Below are 26,367 nucleotides of genomic sequence, written 5' to 3' on the forward strand. Positions count from 1 at the left end.
ATTTACAACGGGTTTAAGTGCAAGATTCGTTTTCAGCGAACTTGAAAACTTATAGAAACACAAATTAGAATGGTCGACGTTGTGTTACAGTTAAAAGTAACGTTTACCAGTTTTTTAAAAAAAGTTTTAGAATTCAATTCTGAATTTATTTCTTACTTCAAAAGTAAAAACAAAACAACAAATAAACAGGCGCACAGAAAAACATATCGATACTCTGTAAATTTTACTCTAAGAAGCATTATCAATAAAATTAAAAAATTTTAGAAAAAAAGAAAAAAAGAAAGAAAAATATTAAAAAAAAAATCGAATGATTATTATTCTTTTAATAAAATATTTGCACCTTCAAGTGGTTTCAAAGCAGTTTGTTTATTTTCTAAAAATGTTAATATATATATATATATAAATATATATATATATATATATATATATATATATATATATATATATATATATATATATATATACATATATATTAAGTAATGTGATTTATAATTTAAAAATTTAAAAAAAATTTTTAAATTTAAAAATCAAATTTTAATTAAATTAAAAATCAGTTTCATAAGAAGGAACAACAACAAAGTCAATTATCTGTACGATCGTTTCGGAAATCCGTGCTTTTTATTTGTGGTATACATGAAGTCAAGTAGAACAATTATACATAGTTTTTTTGGTAAGCACAGTCTCCTCATCAGCAAATTTAGGAGGATTTCTATTGAAACGATCGTACAGATAATTGACTTTGTTGTTGTTCCTTCTTAAATTATAAATCACATTACTTAATATTGAATTAGCTCTAGGACATTTAACTATCGAGCTTATTATATATCTAAATTACAACGAGCATTTCCTGTATTTTAATTAAACTAGTAATTTCACTAGTACATTAAAATACACTTAGCTCTTTAGACTATTATTCTAATCTCCTTTAAATTATATACATATATATATATACACACATATATATATATATACATATATATACATATATATACACATATATATACATATATATATACATATATATATACATATATATATACATATATATATATATACATATATATATGTATATATACATACATATATACATATATATATACATATATATATATATATATATATATATATATTTATATATACATATATATATATATATATTTAAACAAGCATGGTTAAAAATAATGAATTATATCTTAAAAAAGATAAGAAAAATCAGAAAATAACAAAAGGCATATTTAAACAAAAGCTCTCTGTTATTTTAAATAATGTTTCTTTAAATTAAATAATACTGTCTGTGTATGTATTCAGGCAATATATATATAATTATAAAAACTCAAATGACCTTGTAACAAATGATGTAACCCACTTTCCGGTTTACAACATCTGGTTGTGCATTCACGCATAAACATTAATCCATAGCAACGTAAACAAATAAGCACAAATCGCTTCTTTAGCAGAGTTTGACCTGCGCACTAAAATATTAACGTTATTATTTCAAAATTTTTATTTAACATGGAAAGAGTGGGGGTGTTTTGCAACTATTCTTTATTACAACTATACTGTCGCTATTTTCTTACAACCAAGCAACTTTAACCCTTGACAAACATAAGAACAATTGTAGTAAAGACTACTACTACTACTACTACTACTACTACTACTACTACTACTACTACTACTCTCTATCTGTCCCTTTTCCTTCCTTCCTTCCTTCTTTTTTTATTTTTTGTTTACATTTCTAGATACAAAATAGTTGTGTGAGAACGGTGAATTTGTTGACACATTTACTAATCTGTTTCAATATTAGTTTTATTTTATTTTATTTATTTAGGTTTTATTTTTTTGCTTCAGGTTTTATTAATTTTTTTTTTAGATTTTAAGTTTCTATAACTTGGTTGAAGGATTCCAATATGGGTTTTTCATTCTTATATTTCTCATCGGTAGGTTCATGTGCGTTTTTGCTGCTAAATGACTTTCGTCGGTGTTCGATTTGTAGGAAAATCATGTTTAATTTTCGATTTTTGGGCGATTATTCGGAAAAATAGGTACATTTACACGAATAGAGAGGATTTTTTTTCATGTTTGATTGATCCATCCGTGATTTTTCATTTTAATATACTTTCATAGAAATGTTTCTGTTATGTCAAAAAACCTATTTTCTTTACGTCACAAGTGTCACGCTCATACATGAATTCCATAGCTAATATAACATACTGACCCAACGGATCACGGGTAGTCTAGTATATATATATATAACTCGTTTCTTATCGTTGAGCACTTTCAGTTGAAATAAAAGTCGGTCAATTTAGTTCATATGCGAAGATAATCATATCATGATTAGATTACTCTGACAGACGTTAAGAAACATTTAAAAATAAATGTTTAAATTTCAACAGTATTTCTCGTGGTTAGCAGTGGCCGAATGGATTAGATCCTTGCTAATGAAGTCAGAGATGGCTTCTGTTGCCGGGTTCGGATATATCGACCGGTGTTAATCGTGACACCCTGCACTGATGATTCCCGAACGGATGAAACACTAGTGTCCGTAGATATTTAGTAATTATTATAGTAAATAATCATATATATATATATATATATATATATATATATATATATATATATATATATATATATATATATATATATTAAGGGGATTAGAACAACAGTCTAAAAAGCAGAGTATATTTTAATGTATTAGTAAATTTCTTTAATATAATTAAAATAAAATAAAATAAAACAGTGCTCGTTGTAATGTAGATATATAATAAGCTCGATAGGTATATATATCCTAAAGCTATCAATCGGTGTTAATCGTGACAACCTGCACTCATGATTCCTGAAAGGATGAAAACCTAGTGTTGTAGGTATTTAGTAATTATATAGGAAATAATTATATATATATTGTCACTTCCTGCACTGATGATTGCGAAAGGATGAAACACTAGTGTGTAGGTATAAAAAATAATTATTTATAATTGATAATTATTTGCCCCTTTAAGAAGTAAGTTCTTACAAGTTGAACACTGCTGGAAAATAAAAGGTGGTCGACCAGCTTTGTGCAAGATTATGATTTCCGATTGCTTGATCACTTTAGATTGTCTTAATAACGTTATATCTGTATTTGATTTTATAAATGTTAAATTTCCCTTCATTCTCGTGGCAGTTGACGGTAACGTTCCTTGCTAATGAAGTCAAAGGTGGCTTTGCGGCAATCTTCACTTCCTACACTGATGATTGTGAAAGCGTGGAACATTAGTGTCTGTAGGTATAAAAAGATAATTATTTATAATTTATAATCATTCAACCACGGTAGTGGTTGAATATATGCTTAAGTCCGAAATTGAATGAATCGAGACACATTCAAACCCCCACCACTAATTCCGTTCGCAACCAAATTTCAAACAGGTTATATAGTTGGATAGAACACCTCATTAGCTACATTTTGAAAAAAAAAAAAAATTTCGAAAATTGGTTCAGTAGAAAAAAAGTTACAACAAAATATGTGGGTTCACAAACAGGAGAGTAAGTACATACATAAGTGACTAACGCTTTTTTATTTTTATTTTGCATAACTTTTTTTTGTATATAAATATTTTTTACTGCGATTTTGCCAATATGACATGTTAGCGTAACGGTTAGAGTACCGGGGGTTAGTGGAAAGATTTTAGGTTCAATCCCGTGTATCGGTTTTTTTTATAATTAAAAAACCGAACTTTTTTTAATAACTAATTTTTTTTTAACTCTCCTTATGAAATAGATATGCGGTTTTCTTTTCCTAGATGGTTTAGATTTTCAATGCAGCACAGTACGGTTTGGGATCTTACCGTACTATTCTCCAATGTTTTAATAGCTGCCTGACTATCTGAAAGGATAGCTATTTCCTGTTGCTGAACCTCTTCCATAATCATAACCTCAGATTCAAAAGCCTTAAACATGCGCTATCTCTCCTTCTTCTTCGGTTTTTGTCGTGATGTTTACCGAATGTTAGAGCTGACTTGTCAGACTTAGGTCTGAGATCCTGCTCTTCGGTGAAGGCGGGGGTGGTGTTTGGTACCACATCCAATGGTGCCAGCTCATGACTGGTGTTTGGTGTTGTATCCAATGATACCTGTATGGTGAAGACTTCTGCCTGGAAGACCGTCCTCAGTTTACCAAGATAATAAGATTTTTGACAGGTGAGGTGGTTTGAGTATTCTATATAAACACTCGCACCAATCCTATCATTCATTTTAGATCCATCAGTATAGCATTTGATTACGTTGCTTTCCAGCTCTTTTTCGTAATCTCTTGCGCCTGTTCTGTCATAAACCATACATGTGAAATGCTTTTCAAATGATCTGGTTTTAGTCATAAGGTCACCCGGCACATGCAAGAGCGGTAGTTCCTTCCTAGCCTCATTACACAAATCCACGTGACTCTTTGTTTTTCCAGTAGTCCCAACAGATCTTGACCACCACAGACCCATAAGATCTATTCTATAGGATCCCTGTATCGCTTCTGCCTTCAGGAATTTTTTAATCGGAGGGATATTCAACAGCATCTCCAATGATCCAGTAGGTGTGCTCGGATATGCTGAAGAAGTCATTAAACAAGCAAGTCTTGGTACCTTCTGGAGTTTCTTCCTCAAGTACAGTTTCTTTGTCCCGCGGATCCAGGAAACACATGCATACGACAAAATGGGACATACCATAGCAATGTATATCCACCTCATTACATGCGAGTTAACTGCCCAGGTTTTCCCCACAATTTGTTTGCATTGCATAAGGGCTGCAGTCGCCTTGGAGGAAATCTTTTCTATGTCGCTTTTCCTGGTTAGCTTACTGTCCAGGATTACCCCTAACAGCCTTGCCTCCTGCGAAAGTTTCAATTTCTGTCCACTCAGAAAAAGGTCACCAAGTTGGCAATTCCTTTTATATGTAAACAAGACCATTTCTGTTTTACGGCAACTGAATTCTAATTCATTTCGATTAGACCATTTATTAGGAATATTTAATGCCATTTTGGCAATGCGTCTGACCAATGATGCTTTTGAACCCGCGACCAGCACTGCGATGTCATCAGCATCAGCCTGGGCATAAATATTCCTATTTTTAAACTCCTTTAAAAGAGGATTCAGCATACAGTTCCATAGTAAAGGTGATAAAATCCCACTTTGGGGGTTTCATTTAACTACTTCCCTTTTAACAGTTGCCCTCAGTAGTTCTACTTGAACTGTTCTGTGCTTCACCATATACTCAATCCATCGGATGAGTACTGGTGGCACATTGAGTTCTCGTAGCGACTTGAACATACTACTGAAGGGTATGTTGTCAAAAGCTCCAACGATATCTAAAAAGATACCGAGTGCCATCTTCTTTTTTGTTAGTTTACGCTCTATACAGATCACGAATTCATGAACCGCAGTCTCGGTAGAGACCCTGGCTCGGAACTACTGTGATTGAATGATAAATATTGCATAAATGTGTGTTTGAGAGCTAATTTTTTTTGACAATCATTAATAAATATTATAAATTTATATATTAATACAATAGCAATGCCTGGAAAAATCATGGATTATATGGAAAAATGCGTGCATGAAAAGTAATATTCTTAAGATTTTATTAAACCTGGAAAAGTAAAGGACAAGAAATTCAACCTGGAAAAATTAAAGAACAAGATATTCTAGTAAAGTAAAAAATAAGAATTTTTTAGACTTAAAATATTGCAGCTAAAAATAAAATTTGAATATTGATAAATATTTTATTTATTATTTGCATATGTTGTTGTTTATTGTTGAGTTAGAAAGGGTGTCAGTCGCTGGATTGAACTTATTTCCCCCCTATTATTTGCATATATTTATGTAGTGAAAATTGTTTGAATACAATTAATTCATTAGTTAGTTAGTAGATGGAATTAATAATTTTATAATTTACATAAAAATTAATAATTTTATTATATCATAATTAGGATCATTTAATTTCTTGGCAAAGAGTTTGGCTTTGTCTAATGCTGATGAGATTACCTCAGGTCCATTGATGATAGTTGGGATAGAGCACACGCTTCTGTTCAGGATCCAGTTTGCTATTTGCCAAAACTGGTTCTTCATTACTCTTTTACAGTGGTTGCTGGCAGTCCTCGAAACGGTTTTAGTCTTAGTACATCTATTACATTGGAAGCAATGGAAAAAGTGATTACCTGGCTCTTATATAGGTAGAGAATTGCATCAGCAGGTAGATATCTACTGGATCGATTGAAGGATCCCATCATTTTTCCAGCTACCTTGGCAATGGATTTGATGCACGTGTTCCATTTTAGATCAAGACTAAACATACGAGAGCCATTCATTTCAATGGATGCCAGATGGGAATCTGAACGTTGATGATGCAAAGAGAGAAGCTTGGTTTTAGATACCCGTTGCCCGGGTGTTTGGAGGTGCATGCTGAGCAACCCCCCCCCCAAAAAAAGGTCAATTTTTAAAAAATTTCACCCCTATTATGACTCCTTACCAGGTATTGCTTTGGGCTCAAATTAAGTTATTAAGTTAGATCCATGTCCAAGGAACCTATATCTAAAATTTCAAGTATTTAGACCCGAAATTAGAGGAGGATTTTGGTAGAGTTCTAAAGGTCAAATCGTTGAACTTTGACCCTTTAACAGCCAAATTTCTGGCCAAAAACGGATCACAAAGATTTTCCCAAATCTCAGTACCCTGTGTATCAAATTTCGAGTCTGTAGACTAAAAATTGACAGAGTTATTGCGTAGGAAATGTACACAGACAGACACGTTCACTTATATATATATATATATATATATATATATATATATATATATATATATATATATATATATATATATACTTCATTTACTTCAACACCTGAAGATGATTCGTGGACGAATCAAAAGCGCTTGTGATAGCAACAACTATGAAACTTTTATTAATATTTTTGATTTTCATATAAAAAGATTATATGAAAAATCGAAAAATTAAAAAAAGAATAATATTTTTTTTAATTAAAAAATGCTGCATATATATAAAATTATATATATCTATCTATCTATCTCTCTACATATAAATTCGTATTCCTGTTTGTTTTTTATTCACAATTTGATTAATATATACAAAATGTTTCTTACTTTATTCTTTTATTTGAAGTAAATGAAGTGTATATATATATATATATATATATATATATATATATATATATATATATATATATATATATATATAACTACTTCATTTACTCACATAAAATTAATATACGAAAGTATAGATTTATGCGTAAACTTTAAGTATTTACTTCAAAAGTGCTCAATACGTAGGTAGAGCTAGTTAGTAATTTATAAAATATATATGACGATTAAGCTACACTGAATATTCAGCGTTTCATCCACTCTAGGATTCCTCAGGCTTATGCGCAAATTCTGTGGTTGTTTATGGTTTTTATATGGTCCTCTTCTATTGAGGATTTAGTTAGCCAATCAGCTTTCTAGTATCCACCGCACCCCTTCCTATCAGCCAATGGGCATGCATTTTATCGGACAAAGGATCTGTTTTAAAACTAAGTTAGTTTTATTTTAGTTTTTTTTATTGTTAGTTTATATATAAATATATATATGTGTACATACATATATGCACATATATATACATATATATATATATATATATATATATATGCATACATATATGTGTTATCGTTTATGTATATTCATGTTTATTTTATTTATTTATTTGTTTATTTTCTATTGTTTTTGTTAGTTTTAAAACTATTTTGTATCGCTATCCTAGAGTAAATTTTATTTTGTGAACACAGTTATTTGCTATTTCTCTTCTACAGTTTAATAGATTTTGGGGTTCTTTAAAGTACAGGATAGCAAATTTTTCATGAAGGCATAATTTACTGGGAACTCTGTCTCTTGGTCTCTGGTCATATAGTCAATATATTGTCCAGTGTCTCTTTTTTATCTTCATCTTTTTTTTTTGAAAAAAAAAAGACAATAAGGAGAAAATCATCATCATCATCATCATCATCATCATGGAAATGCCCGATTTGAAAAGTGCCTCTTCTGATGGAATCTTTTCCTGAACCTCCTTAAAATCTCAACATAGTATTCCTTGTTGAATGTCTAGGGGGAACCCAGTGCATGTGAATCATGCCAGTGCTGTCAAAAAACAGGGATCATCATAAGTTTCTGGGTGGATTTGCTCTGTCTAGCCTTCTTGGGTCTGGGAGAGCCAGCATACTTCCACTGGGAACTCTTTCTCTTAGTCTCTGCTCATATCGTCAATATATTGTCCAGTGTCTCTTTTTTTGATTCATCTTTTTTTTTTTTGAAAAAAAAGACAATAAGGAGATCATCATCATCATCATCATCATCATCATCATCATCATCATCATCATCATCATCATCATCATCATCATCATCATCATCATCAGCATCATCAGCATCATCATCATCATCATCATCAACAACAACAACAACAACAACAACAACAACAACGAGAAATAGTCAACCACCTCAGCAGGAATAACCTTCTTAGTGACACACAATATGGTTTCCGCTCTGCAAGATCTCCCGCAGATGTGCTGACGGTTATATCCCACAGGATAAGTGAATCTCTTGACAAAGGCTTCCTTACGAAACTATTTAAGCGCTGCCTTAAGGAGAAGTGCTTTCCGACTCCCTGGAAGACCTCATCAGTTTGCCCTGTATTTAAGAATTCAGGTGATAAGTCATCTCCCTCTCAATACGGACCAATAAGTCTCCTGTGTGTTATGAGTAAGTTGCTGGAATCCATATTAAATAGAGAAATAGTCAACCACCTCAGCAGGAATAACCTTCTTAGTGACACACAATATGGTTTCCGCTCTGCAAGATCTACCGCAGATGTGCTGACGGTTATATCCCACAGGATTAGTGAATCTCTTGACAAAGGCTTCCTTTCTAGGGCAATTGCTCTCGACATATCAAAGGCCTTCGACAAGGTATGGCATAAGGGTCTACTTCACAAGATTTCCAGCTACGGTATAACTGGAAATGTTTTCTCGATCATTAAATCATTTCTCTCCGATAGGCTCATAAGAGTAGTGGTAGATGGACAAAAATCGGAGGCCTGCAATATAAATGCTGGAGTCCCTCAGGGGTCAATCCTGGGCCCAACTCTCTTCCTGATCTACATCAATGACCTCCCTAAACACATACTTAAATCATTCGTTGACATCTATGCTGATGACACGACCATCTACGGCAACACATCAAAGGCTGTAAATGACAAAGTTCTCTCTGATTCTCTCTCCTCTGATCTCGAGCGCGTGGTTCAGTGGGGGAAGATGTGGCTGGTTACCTTTAATGCATCCAAAACCAAACTCCTAACCTTACATCATCAACGCTCTGATCCCCAGCTGGCATCAATTGTGATGGATGGCTCTCGTCTGGGTGAGGCTCCGTGTTTTGACAAGCTTCTGGGTTTGACCTTTATTCCTGATCTGAAATGGAACACATACATCAAGTCTGTTGCCAAGGTCGCTGGAAAGATGGTGGGATCCTTCTACCGCTCCAGAAGATATCTCACTACTGATGCAATTCTCTATCTATATAAAAGCCAAGTACGTCCAAGGATGGAATACTGTTGCCATATCTGGGCAGGAGCTGCTAAAAACAGCCTATCCTGCCTTGACAGAGTACAAAATAGACTTCGTGGCTTAGTGGGGGATGCCCTTTTCTCTACCCTGCAACCTCTCTCCCACAGAAGAGATGCTGCGAGCCTGTCCTTGTTTTATCGTTATTTCCATGGCAGATGCTCGTCTGAACTCCAATCTCTGGTCCCCCCTCGCCAATCTTTCACGAAAAACACCCGTCTAGCTGAATCCACTGTGAAAAATTTCCCCCACTCTATATCTGTGCCTAAATCAAAACGCGGATTCCAGGAACAAAGCTTCTTTCTTAGAACTGCACGCCTGTGGAACTCTGTTCCGTCTGCCTGCTTCCCTCCGGACTACAACTTGGATGTCTTCAAGTCCAATGTTAACAAATTCCTAATGAACCGCCCCCTTAAGTAAACACTTCAGCAAATCTCCTCACTAACTTAATGTACTTGCAATAACCCTTATCCCTGAGTGGCTTCCGGGCCTTGATAAGTGGTGATCACTGTGTAAAAAAAAAAAAAAAAAGAAAGAAAAAGTATAAAAAAAAAAAAACTCCAAAAATCTCCTGGGGCAACACTAGATAGGAATCACTAGTAGAATATAGTATTAAGGTGCCAAGCGATATTGATAGGAACCTAAGTGAGTTTTGTATTCACCCTGTCCTAGGAATATCACGTGATATACCTGGAAACTGATCAAGTGGCGCCAAGTCTTCTTGAAGCTTAAGCATCCTATTCAGCATCCTATTGAGCATCCTATTCAGCATCCTATTCAGCATCCTATTCAGCATCCTATTTCTCTTTTGCGTTCCAAATGTTGAAGACTTTTATTTTCCAAAATTCAGAGCTTGTAGATATTTTTGTTGTTGTACTTGTTGACCATCAATCATTCATTAATTTCGTATTAATCAGATATTTTTTGTTGGCATTCATTTCCTAATATCTTTCTCTGAGCATCGTGCTTTGTTTTGACAGAGTTCAAAACAGACTCTATAAGCTTATATAATATATTGACACGTGATGCCCATTTCTCTTCTCTGCAACCTCTGCCCCACAGAAAAGACATTGTGAGCCTATCTCTGCTCTATCGCTATTTTCATGGCAAGTGTTCGACTGAACACCAATCTTTCACAAAAAAGACTCGTCTAGCCAAAATCACTATCAATAAATTCCCCCACTCTCTATCTGTGTCTACACCTAAACGTGGATACCATGAACATAGTTTCTTTTCTAGAACTATTCGCCTGTGGAACTCTGTTCTGCTGGTCTGCTTTCCAGCTGAGCACAATATCGTCATCTTTAAGTCCAATGTAAACAAATTCTTATTGAACCGTTCTCATAAATAATCTGATTATACCAAATTTCCACAAACGATTACTATGCTACTGTCCTAATGACTACAATACACCCAGGTCACTTGAGTATAAGAGTAAATGTGGCCTCACATGGCTTCCAGGACTTGCTATGTGGTAACTCTTTTGTAAAAAAAAAAATAGTTAGGGACCACGTGAAGGTTGCTAACATCGTTAAGTGAAAATATTGATGTGGAATGAACTGGATGCGAAATTGGCACACCCAGATTCTAAGTCTGTGTTGTTAACCACTTAGCCACCATCACCTCCCTATTGATGATGATGATGATGATGACGATGATGATCATCATCATCTTGAATTCTTAAACCTTTCTTTTAAAAGGTCGAGATATTTATCCATCCTGTTACTCTTTATTGATTCCACTCTGCTCGAATGGTAAAATCTCTTGAGAAAACCTTCATTTTATGTTTGTCGATATATGGCATCTGGGTCTTAACAAACTTATTTGTAAAGGTCACTTTGCCTGCTTTTGTCATTGAACGTTGTTTTTTGTTAAAATTGAATTATTTTTATTGATTGATTTTAAAATTTGAAGAAAAAAGAAACCATGCAGAACAGTTAATACCCTAGTGTAAAAAAACAAACAAAAACTCTGGAAAAATGCAACTGAAGCACATGCAGAAAATATGCAGAGGATGAAAAAACATGTCAAATGGGTTTGCAAGACGTTGTTCAAGAGATTCCTAGCTGCATAATGGTGATAGTATGAAATGTACAAATATAGTACAAATCATCATCATCATTTTTGCCAGCATCATCATCATCATCATTGTTGTTATTGTTGCCATCATCATATTCATTACATCATCATTATTATCGTCGTCATCATCATAATCATCATCATCATCATCATTATTGTCGTCATCATCATCATCATTATAATCATAATCATCATCATCATTGCTGCCGTCATCATCATCATTATTATCATCATCATTGTCATCATAATCATCGCATCACCATCATTGTTGTCATCATAATCATCGTCATCATCATCATCATCATCATCATCATTTTCATCATCATCATCATCATTGCTGTCGTCATCACCATAGTCATCGTCATCATTGTCATCATCATCATTGTTATCATCGTCATCATCATCATCATCATCATCGTCATCAGTACATTATCATGCTCAGCATCATCATCATTGTCATCGTTGTCATCATCATCATCATCATCATCATTAATGTCATCGCCATCATCATCATTGTCATTATCATCATCATTGTTTTCATCATCATCATCATCGTCATTATCGTCGTCTTCATCATAGTCATCGCTATTGTCATTATCATCATCATCATCATCATCATCATCATCATCATCATCATCGTTCCTCATTGTCGTTGTTGTCGTCATCGCCCTCATCATCATCGGCATCATCATCGTCTTCAACCAGGGAAGCCACAGGAGAGATTTGTGCTGCTGAAGGTGAAGGAACAATTGCATATGCGGCGATCTCAAAGTGGTACAAGCGTTTTCAGCGTTTGGACATGAGTTTTGAAGGTAAGCCTCGTTCGGGAGTTGGATGATGAAGACTTGCAAACCAGGTTGGATACTAAGCCTTCATTGAGCACTTGAGAATTAACTGATGAGCTTGGAGTTGGCAAATCGGCAATTTAATGACAGCAACTTGCTTTTGTTTACAAAAAGCCCCACCAAGATCCACACGAACTCACTGAAGCATAAGCTAACAAACAAATTAAAATTTGCTGTCAATTTCTCAGCAATCCATTGGGCGAGCGTTTTTGGAAGTGCATTGTGACATCAGATGAGAAATGGGTCTATCTGGTCCAGCACAATCGAGACAAGTGATGGGGTCAGAAAGGCCGAAAGACACTGTCCGTTCTTAAAGAAGATCGATGGTTTTTATTTTGAGGATTAATTTTTATTTTTTAGTGAGTAAAATTTCAATTTTTTGCAAGTGTTTACGAACTTTAGGTACAACCTGAATGAAAAAGAAAAATGGAAAACAATAAAATAAAATGTAACAATAACCTACCGTAAGTTGTATGAACAGATATTGTTTTATTTTTTTTGTTTAAATAGGTAGAAACATTTTCTTTTTTTTTTTTTTCGCGTGATTAAAAACTAAAATTTTTAGGGTTTAGGGTTCCAGTTTAAGGTAAGGGTTTAACAGAAAATAATAACATTTATACTAATTCATTTGCTCATGAGAATTTTTAGGCAAAAAATTGATATTTTTGTTTTAAGTTTTTAACTTTCTCTGGCATCTGTAACAATTTATCTAAACTTTTAAAATTCATTGTCGTCTGCACCATTCTTTTGACTGATTAAAATTAAAACTTTAATTTTTTTTCTTCCAATTTATTTAAAAGTCATCGGATTTTCTTTTTATTCGCTAATTGCATTTGTTGTCGCTTTCTGATTGGCTGATCAATTTGATCAGTGCTTTATATATTCCGGCCGTTTGCATCAGCGGCCTGTGTAGCCTGAGTGCGCATTTACATAAATCAGATGTACAAAGTGCAAAAAATATCGACTGTTCTTCAACCACTCACCACTTGCACCCATTCTTTCAACACCACTGTATTCAATTTAATGTCCTTTTTACCTGTTGACATGTGTTAACATTTTAGAAATTGACTTCCAAACTAATCTCTCTGATACTCTCTCCACTGATATTAAACACATCCAGGTACACTTTAGGGTTGACTTTCAAGCTGACTTCAAAGATGTGAGGTGGCATGATGTGGCTCTGACTTGAAATAACACCAAAGAATATAACCATAGTCGGAAACTATATTTTCATCACTCTGGACACGTTCCAGCAATGTATTTTGAGGGTGCTGGCAATGGTCCTGTTGTCATAACCTGGATCGGTAGAGAGCATGAGTTGTACAGAGGTGTATCTCTGATCTCGCTCATTAAACATTGTGTCATTTTAAGACATGATAAAAGAGTCCTATCACTCTTGGGATTTGCACACAACTAGCCAACTGGCCGACTATAGTCTGCAGAGAAAATAAAAAAAACATTTTTCATCAAATGGAAATGGAATCATGTCATGTCATTTTTTTTCTAGGGCGACAATTTTATCATTCCACTGTGTATTCAAATTTCTTGCAAAAATTAAATATTTTCTTTACATAGAAGTAATTAAAATAAGAATCTGACATGGCCGATGTAATCTTCGACCTTCTTCATGGGCATTTGTCAACTTAGAAATTATTATATTGAACACAAGTACCTATATGTATTTTCCATTTGAACTCCAAGACCAGCAATAAGTGTTAATTATGATAGCATTATTAGTTATTATCTCCTGTAGTAAGGATTGAACCTTCAAACTCCAGAAGACTGTCACTTGAAATTTATGATGTTTGAAAACTTCTGTCATTACTGATCAACAAGCCGTTATGATTGTTAACCAAAGGAAGAGTCTATACGGCATGTGTCTAATGATGTATACAAGTAAAACCTTACCAGTGTGAGTTGAGGATATGTGTTGCATGTAGAGAAATGATATGAAAATAATACAAAGAATGTGTAATATAAATCTTAAAGGCAATCTGAGAGCTGATGGACTCTGAGGAAGATTAAATTTGGACAGTTTATAGAGATGTGTGTAACACAGTAGACTTAGTTGATTTAGTCACATTAAAAGAATGAATGAGAGTTATGTGTTATTAGATGTAGAAGCGTTTAAGTAGCAGAGTTAGTTGTCAGAGGAAAGTCAAGGAAAACATTAACGGAAGTTATAAGAGTAGAATTGAGAGAAAGAGGCATAAATAAATACCTGGCCAGAGATAGTTTTTTCTTTTTTTTTTCACAAAGAAGTCACCACTTATCAAGGTCTGGAGGCAATTCAAGTCTAAGGGTTAATAAATGTATGGTAGTCAATGAGACAATATCGTATTACTTGTTAGTAGTGGAAATTTGGTAAATTGGATTACTTAAGGGGATGGCTCATCAAGAACTTGTTTATGTTAGACTTGAAGACGACCATATTGTTGGAAAAGCTGGGAAACGGAAGAGAGTTTCACAGATGTGTACTTATAAAAAAAAGTTTTGTTCATGGAATCTACGTTTAGGTTTAGGCACAGATAAAGAGTGGGGGAATTATTAATAGTGGTTTCTGCTAAACGAGTGTTTTTCATGAAAGTTTGGCAAGCTATAGAACTAAATAAATAATTTTATTGCTATAGTTGCCATTTTTTATGCATTTGCAAAGTTTTGCATAGTTTTGGTATTCATAACAGCACCATTTTTTTTCCAATCTAATTTATTTTCCTCGTTTCTATGCAAGATGTGGAACGAGCCTTACCAATTAGAAATCCAAATTGAGTTTGGATTTTCACTTTTTTATATTGATTCTGCCAATCAGCACATGAGTTTTTTCCCCGCATTTTGTAGGTTTTGCTTTCAACAAAGATTTTTTAATTTTGCAAAAAAAAAAAAAAAAAAAAAAAAAAAAATCCAATTTTCCAAGAGTTTATTGCAGATTGTCAGAAATAAAATTGAGCAACACTGTTGCACACTCCAAAATACTTTTGGAAATTCCACCGGATTCTCATAAAACCATCTTGTTCATCATTTTTTGCAATTTTGACTGTCATTGAAAAAAAACCCACATAAATAGAGGGAAATAATGATGTTAAAACTTTGAATATACGAATATTTTCTGAACACAGAAAACCCTCGCAAAAAGGAAAAGTGCTCCTAAATTCAAAGAAATAAAAGAAAATTATATTTTGAAACAAGCATTTTTAAATGCCAAATCCGCATTTTCTTTTAATGTCTGTTCGCACAAGAAAATTTAAAAGTGAAAGAAATGTATTTTAAAGAAGAAATATTATTATAACATGTTTTATTGGCTTCTTATTTCTTTTATCACATAAACAAAATAGATCAACATAAGAAGATTCAAAATCTTATGTATAAAATATTACAGGATGTTTTTTATACTTAAAAGTAATACACCAACATGTTACTCATGTCTCACCACAATCAATGCCAATAGTTTTTTCTTCTTCTCTCTCTATTTAACTTAAAACAATACAAAACTCTCATGTGCAAAATTTCTTTCCTTGAACTTTTGTAGAACACACTACAACGATCTGCTTCATGACTGACTATAAAATGGTCGTATTCAAGTCCTATGTAAATGAATTCTTGTTGAGCTGCCTTCTTAAATAATCAAATTCTGTCCAATCATCAACATCCTCATTACCAATGATCACCATCATTACCAACCATCACCATCCTCATTACCAATGACAATCATTATTACCAATCATCACAATATTCAATACCAATGATAACCATTATTACCAATCATCATCATCTTCATATCAAATGATGATCATCATTACCAATCATTACCATCCTCATTATTAATGCCAATCATCATCATCATCATCATCATCATCATCATCATCATCATCATCATCATCATCATCATCATCATCATTACGAATAACCACCATTATTATCGATCATCACCCTCCTCTTTACCAATCATCATCGTTACCAATCATTGCCATACTCATTATCAATAATCACCATCTTAATTACCAATGATCACCATTATTACCAATAAAAACCATCTTCATTACTAATGATAATCATAATTATTAATCATCACCATCCTCATTCCTAATGATCATCATTATTACCAATCATAAAAATCATCATCATTAACAATCATCACCACTCTTATTACCAATGATCACCATTATAACCAATCATCACCATCTTAATTACCTATCATCATTATTATCAATCATCACCATCCTCATTACCAATGATTACCATTATTATTAATCATCACTATCATCATTACCAATCATCATCTTCATAACCAATAATCATTATTATTACCAATCATTACAATCATCATTAGCAATGATGATGGTGTTTTCTCACAGTCCACCTGGCACTCAGTAAACCCTTATCCTCGAATAGCTTTTGGGCCCTGATAAGTTGTAACAGTTTAGTCCAAATATTAGATATTGGCAGGAAACCCTAGGAAGAAAAACATTTGATGGGTCACATAGGCAAATGGATTCCATGAGTAAAATGAAAGATTTTCCACAAATGTCTAATGGAATGTATAATTTGACCCCAAAATATGTGGAAGGATATCAGTCAAAGTATTGAAACAATAAACAATCGGAAATATTAAACATTCCAATAGGAAAAGCATGTTTAGATTAATAAATCGTCGCAAATAGAAAGATCGACAGTCGGTCAGAGAGAAGCAAGGTTGTTACATTTCTTCATCGCTGGACACCTGACATGACCCCCACTCCTCATGCGCCTTTCAGAAACGTCAAAGCACCAGTAACAATTTATAATAGATTAACTGTGTTGTGGTTTTACCTGCTGTCAGTGTTTATATATCTTGTACCAGCGACAAAAGTAAATGTTCCTATTTACTATCCTCCCCACAAGGGCATAGTTAGACACAAGGTCGGTTTTTAATGTGGAGAAAATCACGCTCCCCAAATAGGGGCACTCTGGATAGGAACAAAAATAAAAATTGCCTCAGTCTAGAAAGATTTATCCACCACTGATTGAGGTTAGAAAAGGTGAAGTGTAGTATTAGAACAGATACTACACTTTGTCCCTAGCCAACAGGTCAAGAATAGATGTTAACAATTATATAGACTAGACAAACGCATTTTTAACAACTGGCTGCTGCGAATACGTAACAGAAAATGTCAAAGCTTCTTTATACATACATATAATGAAAGATGTATTTGGCAAACGTTTGCAGAGATTTGGTCTACAAACACTTCAAAACTGATATTGATGTAGAACGGTCTGACTTAATGTTGACTCAAAGATTTATCAAACACAATTATTATGAAGTAGCAATAACTGACCGAATTTAGACTGATGTCGGTAGTGGATAAACAATGATGTTACAGAAGTGGTCAAATTGCAATGACAGAAAATGAGGAACTGAATTTTGTTTTTTTTTTACATGGGGGGGGGTCACCATTTATCAAGGTCACTAAGACAACAGCGCATTAATAGTTAATGGCAGAAATGAGGCGGAAATGGATTATTTAGCGGGCGGCTCAACAAGAACTTGTTTACATTGGACTTGAGGACGACCATATTGTAGTCAGCTGGAAAGCCGCACTTTTCTATTTGTGACCACGTGACTAAACAAAACAATCATTGATCGTCCGGTAAGCCACCATGCATTTAGAAAAGGCAAAACCACTATGTCTTAAATTTGATTTTCCAGTTAGTAATGGATATCATAACAGTTTAAAGCTGCAGAATAATTGTTTGTAATTGACAATCACTGAGGAAATATATTATAAAAATTGAAAAACCATAAAATAATCTATTATATAAAGGGCACATATCTGTGTGTATGTGTGTTTGCATGTCCAACTAAACCTCTACAAAATAAAATGAAGCTTGCTTTCCAGGCTGTTGGAAAACTGCTTCTGTTGTACCAGTATTCAAGAATTCTGGTGAAAGAACTGACCCATTAAATTATCGCCCCATTAGCCTCCTCCCACTTTTTGCCAAAATATTTTAGACCTTAATCAACCATGCTCTAGTCCATCACCTTACAGATGCTAAACTTCTGACTGACAAACAATACAGATTTAGACAAACCCGTTCCACAGCAGACATCCTAACTGTAATCTCTGAATGCATATACCATTCACTGGACAAAGCGGGGGAGGGCAGAGCAGTAGCTCTAGATATATCTAAGGCTTTTGACAGGGTATGGCATGAGGGTCTCCTCAGGAAAATTAGATCATACGGTATCACTGGTAGAATACTTAACATAATTAAATCCTTCTTAAATAAGAGAAAAATCCAGGTTGTCCTCGACGGTCGTACATCTAAACAATATGATATAAATGTGGGAGTGCCCCAAGGGTCTATCCTTGGATCTCTATTGTTCCTGACATTCATAAATGACCTCCCCAACAAAATTGCCTCTGAGATGGGTATATATGCTGATGACACTACACTCTATAACAGGCACGGCAGGAAGACGAATGAACACATTTCTAAAGAAATGGCAGAAACACTAGAGGATGACCTCCAATCTGTAGTCGAATGGGGACAAAAATGATTGATCACGTTCAATGCCGCTAAGACTAAACTAGTTTCATTCAATAATTACAAGAAACCCTCTCTACCACCTATAGCAATGGCCAACGACTCTTTATCTGAGAGTACATCTTTCAAACTCCTTGGCCTAACGTTCACAGGAAACATGAGTTGGAACAATTACATTGAAGGCATTGCCAGGGCCGCTGCAAGAAAGGTGGGCTCTCTCCACAGTGCTAGACAACTACTAACACCCGAAAGTATCCTATACCTCTATAAGGCTACCATTCGCTTATGTATGGAGTATTGCTGTCACATTTGGGCTGGTGCATCTGCTACTAGTCTCTCGCTCCTTGACAAGGTTCAAAAGAGAGTCGCTAATCTGATAGGTCCTGAACTGGCATCTAAGCTTCAGCCTCTGTCCCATCGACGAAATGTTGCATCCCTTTGCCTGTTCTACAAGTATTTTAGTGGTGAATGCTCTGACGAACTGCAATCACTTGTGCCCCACGACGTGAGCACCCTTGACAAACCCGACAGGCTGCTAAATCCCACCCCCATACAGTAGAGATCCCTAGATGTAAAAGATCTTTCTACTTCAATAGTTTCTTCCCCAGAACTGCTAGACTTTGGAATTCCATTTCAGGTCCCTGCTTCCCCAACAGTACTGATGTGCAGAAGTTCAAGTGTAACGTGAACCGACATCTTGCTGCCCAAATCCCTACATAGTACCCCAGTAGTTGTTGCCCCTGATAGTAGCACCCTACACCAAAGTGGCAATTTGCCTTGTTTAGGGTGAAAATGTAAAAAAAAAAAAAAAAAACCCAACAAAGTTGGCATATTCTTGATCAGCGTTGCTCTGAATGAATAATATTTAAAACTTGGAAAAAATATTCATCCGTTAAGAGTCAACTGGGCCAGGTTTTGTCAGGTAGGGCGGTTTCTCAGTGTTATTATATTTTATTATATATATTTGAAAAGAAAATGTTCAATCATTGCCTAAGAAATCTATCATATAGAGCTGAGTTGATTAAATGTTTCACTTTTTTCCTTTAAAATATGAGGCATGTCAAAACAAAATAACCAAATAAATGATGTAGTTACAAAAGAAAAAAGAATAATCGATCTTCTTGTTATTCAGTAAAAATTTATTTTTATTATTCATGCAATTTAATTTATTTTAGCCATCTATTTTACACTAACTGGACGCCCGGTATTGCCCGGTCATACAATATGCTTAAACATAATATTTTGATTTATGCCGATTGTCGGTGAAACGTGAAATATTCTTTTTATGCATAAGAAAGACTATTTTTAGAATCAGATTCTTTCGATTTTCGATACTTATCGGATGGACTTCTATACAAAACATATCTAAGAACACTGCCAGACATATAAATTAGCTTTGTGTGAAATTTGCAAAATAAGGCTCAGCCTTTTCAGAACCTATGAAGAAGGCACTCACACACACACACACACACACACACACACACACACACACACACACACACACACACACACACACAAAGTAATTTTTATATAATCTATTTTACATATGCTTGTCATTCAGGGAAATAATAAATAACCTAATAAGGATATTCATGCGCAGTCAAAGTTTAATGTAAAATTAATTGCTGATCATCCAATAAGAATTTTGTATGAAATCATCATCATCATCATCATCATCATCATCATCATCATCATCATCATCATCATAACAAATGTCATTAAGATGGCATTTGCCACAAAGTCTGACAAATAAACGTCTGCCTTTGCACAACAGTTGATAATTTTAGACTTCATCCATCATTAAAAATCAACAGAATAAAAAATATAAATTTTAAAATTTGGATTCTTGTCCAAAATTCCCATTATATTAAAAATCAAAATTGATAAAAATCTGTATGATGTACGTATTTGTATAAAAAAAGATCCACCAAAAGTTAATGTAGTTTTATTTTTAAATATAAAAATCAAATTTTATGAGTATCCCGCGAGGTGACTGTCTTGGCCATCGTTTTGAAAAATATCGCAAAAACCAAAGAAAAGTAACTCAACCTAATTTTAACTTGCAAGGTTTGTTGTAATGCCTACAAATTCATATTAATCGTTTAAAAAATGATTTTCTTTATAAAATTAACCGATCAATATACATGAATTTTGGAATATATTTTTGCTTCATCACGAGTACATATACCCAACAGGTTGTTTTTGTTTAAAAATCAACAGAATAAAATATATATATATATACAGGTTATTCCAAGTCTTGGGCACATTTTAACATTGAATATCTCGAGAACTATTAAGGATATGAAAACGCATCTGATATATTTAGAAAGCTTGTAATCTCAAGTTTTTTATGAAATGTTCAAAGATCCTCAATGTGAGCACCATTGGTCACATGACACACATCTTGCCAAACGTGTCTCAGCATCGCATTGTCAATGGTTGCAATAGTTTCTGTTATTCAGGCCTTCAGCTCATCTACGTCTTTTGGGATGGGGGCACATAAACCAGTCCTTTCACAAATTCTCACAAAAAATCACAAGGTATCAGATCTGGAGATTTGGGAGGCATGTTGAACGACTGTCCATGATTCAGTTTTTGCAAGTTCAAACTCCCAAAACACCTTTTCTGGTTAAGTGAACGCCATTACTGATTCCGAAAAGAAATAAAAAAATCAATAGCCTTACAAAAGACTTTATGCATTTAGTTTTAAAATGGCGCCACTTTCGTCTTACTACTATTCATAGTTATACAAATACGAGGACTTGAAATGTGCCTCAACCTGTATAAAACTGAGTTGTATGTGTGTGTATATCCAGATCACAAGCAAGGGAGAAATCATAAAAAAAAACTCCCTTCGTAATCTGTTTTCCTTGAGTGGACTAACCATTCAACATTTTGAAAATTAAACTATCCATAGACGTGGATATTGACTGAAAGATGAGCAGACAGCTTAGTGATACTCTAAAAAATAGCGCCTTCATTATTGTGAGCAAGGTAGGGGGTAAATATAAATGTTGTGTTGTGAATAAATGTCACTCTAAAGCACATGTAGGGATGTTTAGTTCTTCTTTGCAGATGCCCCTACCACAGGGGAAGTTATCCCTAATGTAGACATATTTTCCATATCAATGGCTATCTTGAGGATCGGGCTTGGATGTGAAGTTAGAATATCCTTTGATGGAAAAATCGGCTAAGGAAGCAGTTGAGTTAATGTCAGTTTCACACAAGAAGAACAAGTTTGGTCTCCTGTAATTGGATTTCAACCTCTAGAAGGTTGCAACGCCGACTAGAGAAGGAGACCTCGTAATAGGGGTCTACATTGGAAGTTGTAGTTTTGGGTTTTTTCTTGTTTTGTTTGTTGGAATTATTGGGGAGTTTGTGGAGGACGTGAGCAGAGTTATTTAGAGCAAGGTTAAGAGGAAGCGAGAGAGAGAGAATAGGGATGAAGGAGAAATTGAAGAAGGGAGATTTTGTAGACCAATGAAAAGAAAAGGCATAGTAATTTCCACTAATATGGCACCGAGAGACCTCCACCAGAAGCTACTGCATTGGTTCAGACTCCATTCACCAAATGACAATGCAGCAGCCCTGGTAATATACGCTTGCTGATAGGACGACCTCCTTAGGAGTTAATCCAAGATTCGTTTCTCTGACTATCAGGCAAATAATGTAAACCCAGGAAAATGTTTACCTGCAGAACCTTTATTAATGACGTGGCAACAAGAATAGAATAAAATGGAAAGAGAATTTAATAATTTATAACTACTCCTCACACAAAATTTCCAACCAAGTATACAACGCGTTCTTCCCCTTTTGTCAAAAACATCGCTCATTCATTGAAGATAAGAACTGCGCGAGCCTTTTCTAGTCTCACACAAAAACACACGTTCACATTTCAAGCTATATTACTTGTCATATACATATGCACACACAAACATACGCGCCCACATCCACACACATACATATATTCACGTTCACGTACATACACTCACATTCACGTGTATATACACACACACTAATGTACACACATGTACTCACACACACGCACACATACGCACACAAGGACAACATCACTTCCCCTTTCAAAGGAAATACACACATGCGCAAAAGACCACTGGAAACAAGTATAAAAGAAAGAGCAATAAGCGGCTTCTTCCTATTTTAGGACCAGCTTTCGACAGCATGCCTTTTCGGCATGCGCGCACATGCGCGTACCTCACACCACTTGCTACTATGTGGGACAAAAAGCTATCAGACCGTACATACACTTTATACGCTTTCTCTCTCCATGAACTGGATTGACATTCTCACTCTATCTCCCCTTCGGCTTTGGTCCATCAAAAAAGACATGTGCGCGACGCTCTACTGAGCTTAACCCTCTCTTTCTACAGGCCGGCTTGCCACTTTGTGTTTCTCTATTGCATTCCCCTTTCCTTCCACACGCGTAGTCAACGGTGGAATGAACACGTGTACACCCAAGACTTTCATTTCTCAACAGAAAATAAACGACATGTTTATTTTATTCCAGTATTTGAGTTCTTTGTTTCCTTCATTCAATTCGTTTCATTATTTTTTCTTGTAGTGAATTAGAGTATTTATATCCTAGTCTTCTACAGAACCGAGGGACAAAACACAGGAACCGAGAGTTTCTGAACTACCAAAACTGCATCCACAATGCCTTTAATTAATTAAGCATTATTATTCAAACTAGGTTAGTTTATCGTTTCGAATGAGCGGGAATTATTTTAACTGAAAAATGTCGAATTCCCACCTTTATGTGAAATGATATGATTTTTAGGACAGAGAGTGTAGCGCGAAGCCATTGTTTTTTTCTTTCAACCCCATACAAAAAATGAAGAAATGAAAAAGTAACGGTAAGCTAAATGGACGATGAAATAAACAACTTTTCACGTTCTCATTGCATCTCCACCCTTCTTCATAATATCTTCCTTAATTGAATGATCGTTTGTAAAAATTGAAATATTTTCTCACAATAAATCAAGAGAAAAAAAAATTAAATGTAATATTCAAAATTCTATTAAAAACTAATTTGATAAAAATAATAATAATAAAAAAATGGTATCGTTTAAACAAACAAACAAAAAAATGAAAATAAAAACACTCCCGGACAACATCGGGTGAGTACCATTAGTTTTTTAAAAATAAATACAGAACTTATAAATTACCAAACTTTTTCCACTGAAACGGGCAAAATTTATAGACTTTTGAATTAGAATGAGTGATTTATCCCAAACTGATGGCTGAATATGGTTAAATTTGTGCTTATTTTTGCATTAAATACAAGTCCTATTAATCCGTAACTGTGCACCTAACGGATACCATCATACTTAGTTCGATGCATCTTATCATAAAAAATTTCAGCCTCATCGGCCCAGTAGTCTTTGAAAAAACTTCTACAATGTATGTGGTGACTAATCCTTATGAATCCTTAGAAATCCCTAACTGTGCATCGAACAGATACTTAGTTCACTGCCACTTATAACAAAAGTCCATACAAAATTTCAGTCACATCCATCTAGTAGTTTCCCAGAAAACATCTAGATTAAATGCAGTATTGTGATGACTAATCGTGTATTGAACGGATAATAACATATTTTGTTTGTTGCATCATGTCATAACAAAGGGTCCCACAAACTTTCAGCTAGATCGGTCTAGTAGTTTCTGAGAGAAAAGTGGAACGGATAGACAGATAGACAGCCTAAGAGAAATGTAATATAGATATGCAGATAAATTTTCAGATTTTTTTCGTACAAACATTTAAAATTGTCATAGACTCTTGAAAATTCAATATGTTATTGCTACACATCTTATGAGATGACTGACTAATTTTTATGATTTCAGGTTCAAATGAACAGGTACAACAGGAATTGGAGTACGCCCTACTAAAGCCTGATTGTTGGTGAATCTGGACGTGAGGACATTTTAGAAAGAAAGATCTGCAATAAAATTCTGTTTTAAACTTGGAAAAATACAATGGAAACGTATTGAATGCTTCAGACTGCTTTTGTACCGTCTTGCATGAATCGAGCATCAGTTTTTTGGTGACATAAGAGATTCCAGAAGGCAGCGAGTCTGTGAGGGATGATGAGATTTGTGGGAGCAATAAGGAAGTAAGAACACCAGAGTTGATAGGCCAAATAAAGAATTTCATGGATAAAGACCGCCGTGTGTCTCTAGAGACAATAAGTGCACAGTTTGATATCAGTATGAACACTGTACACATAATTATTTATGAGATGAGACAAGTGAGGAAAAGAAAGAGGCTGTGACAAGGGTCATTGACACACTCACACAAGATGATTTTGCGTGGAGCCTTGCAGATGATGTTGGAATGGTACAACAAGTGCATTGCAGCCGGAGGAGATTACTTCAAAGGGCACTAGAGTTTCATGTGTGTACTATCAATAAAAGCGTCCATACAAAAGCCTGGAAACTTATTGAAGGCACCTGGTAGTTTTTTTTTTAATGTTTAACGAGATCATTGAGTGGACATTGCGTTGAGGCTTGTGAATAAAAATAATTGTAACCATGTTTTATAATTTTATGAAGAAAGAAAAAAAATTTCTCATTCCAAAACTTGTTCAAATTATTGAACTCATTCCTTTGTTTGGAAGCATTCATTTGACAGTCTTTCGCAAGAATACAATCTGCAATGAGAAAATGCATTTCTGGTGCAACAATCGCATTTTCACCAACTTCCATCTTGTTTTTCTTCGGCCGCAGTTGGTTGCCATCGATGGGTGTCCATTCTTCTACATTCATCCCCCCTCCAATCCACCACCCGCACCATACAATTTCTCCATGTGAAAAGGCTTAAGAAATCACAAGCAAATAATTCAGAATGGTTTTGTTAATGTGATTAAAAAAAAAGTGATTGTTTTCTTCAAGGATTATCAGGACTTGTTTTATATCACGTTAAATTGAGCGCACGTTTTTAAAATTTTTTTTTATTCGTTTTGGATGCATTGTTGAATACGACTTCTGAGAAAGATTTCATGAATTCTATATTAATAAAATTATCCCAAAAAGGTTGTCTTGCATAAATGTAATTGATAAATATGCACTGAATTATTATTTTCTTCATTTTCTACCAGCAGTCTTCATCCGCTCGCTAACGTTTCGCACCCCAATTAATTACTTGGAATCATTTTCTTTACTATTTTTCACTTCAGCCAGGGCATAATGGTATACTATTTGGGACAGTGTCTAGCAAGAGACTGTGGGGAGTGAACAGCGAGATGTTTGTTCACATTACATTTAAACTTGAGCAGGTTAGTACCGACAG

At 34.5% G+C, this 26,367-nt stretch overlaps 1 long non-coding RNA gene across 1 annotated transcript in view; it reads left to right on the top strand.

Annotated features, from left to right (window-relative positions):
* Positions 1–26,131, top strand: part of LOC145295881 (uncharacterized) — a 44,917-nt gene extending 18,786 nt beyond the window's left edge. The window contains exon 2 of the long non-coding RNA XR_013869901.1: positions 24,924–26,131. This is a non-coding gene — a long non-coding RNA (uncharacterized LOC145295881). The remainder of the gene's footprint in view (positions 1–24,923) is intronic.
* Positions 26,132–26,367: the final 236 nt, after the last annotated feature.

Source organism: Euprymna scolopes, chromosome 16 (assembly GCF_053919585.1).
Source record: "Euprymna scolopes isolate OS-2025 chromosome 16, ASM5391958v1, whole genome shotgun sequence".
Classification (NCBI taxonomy): Eukaryota; Metazoa; Mollusca; class Cephalopoda; order Sepiida; family Sepiolidae; genus Euprymna; species Euprymna scolopes.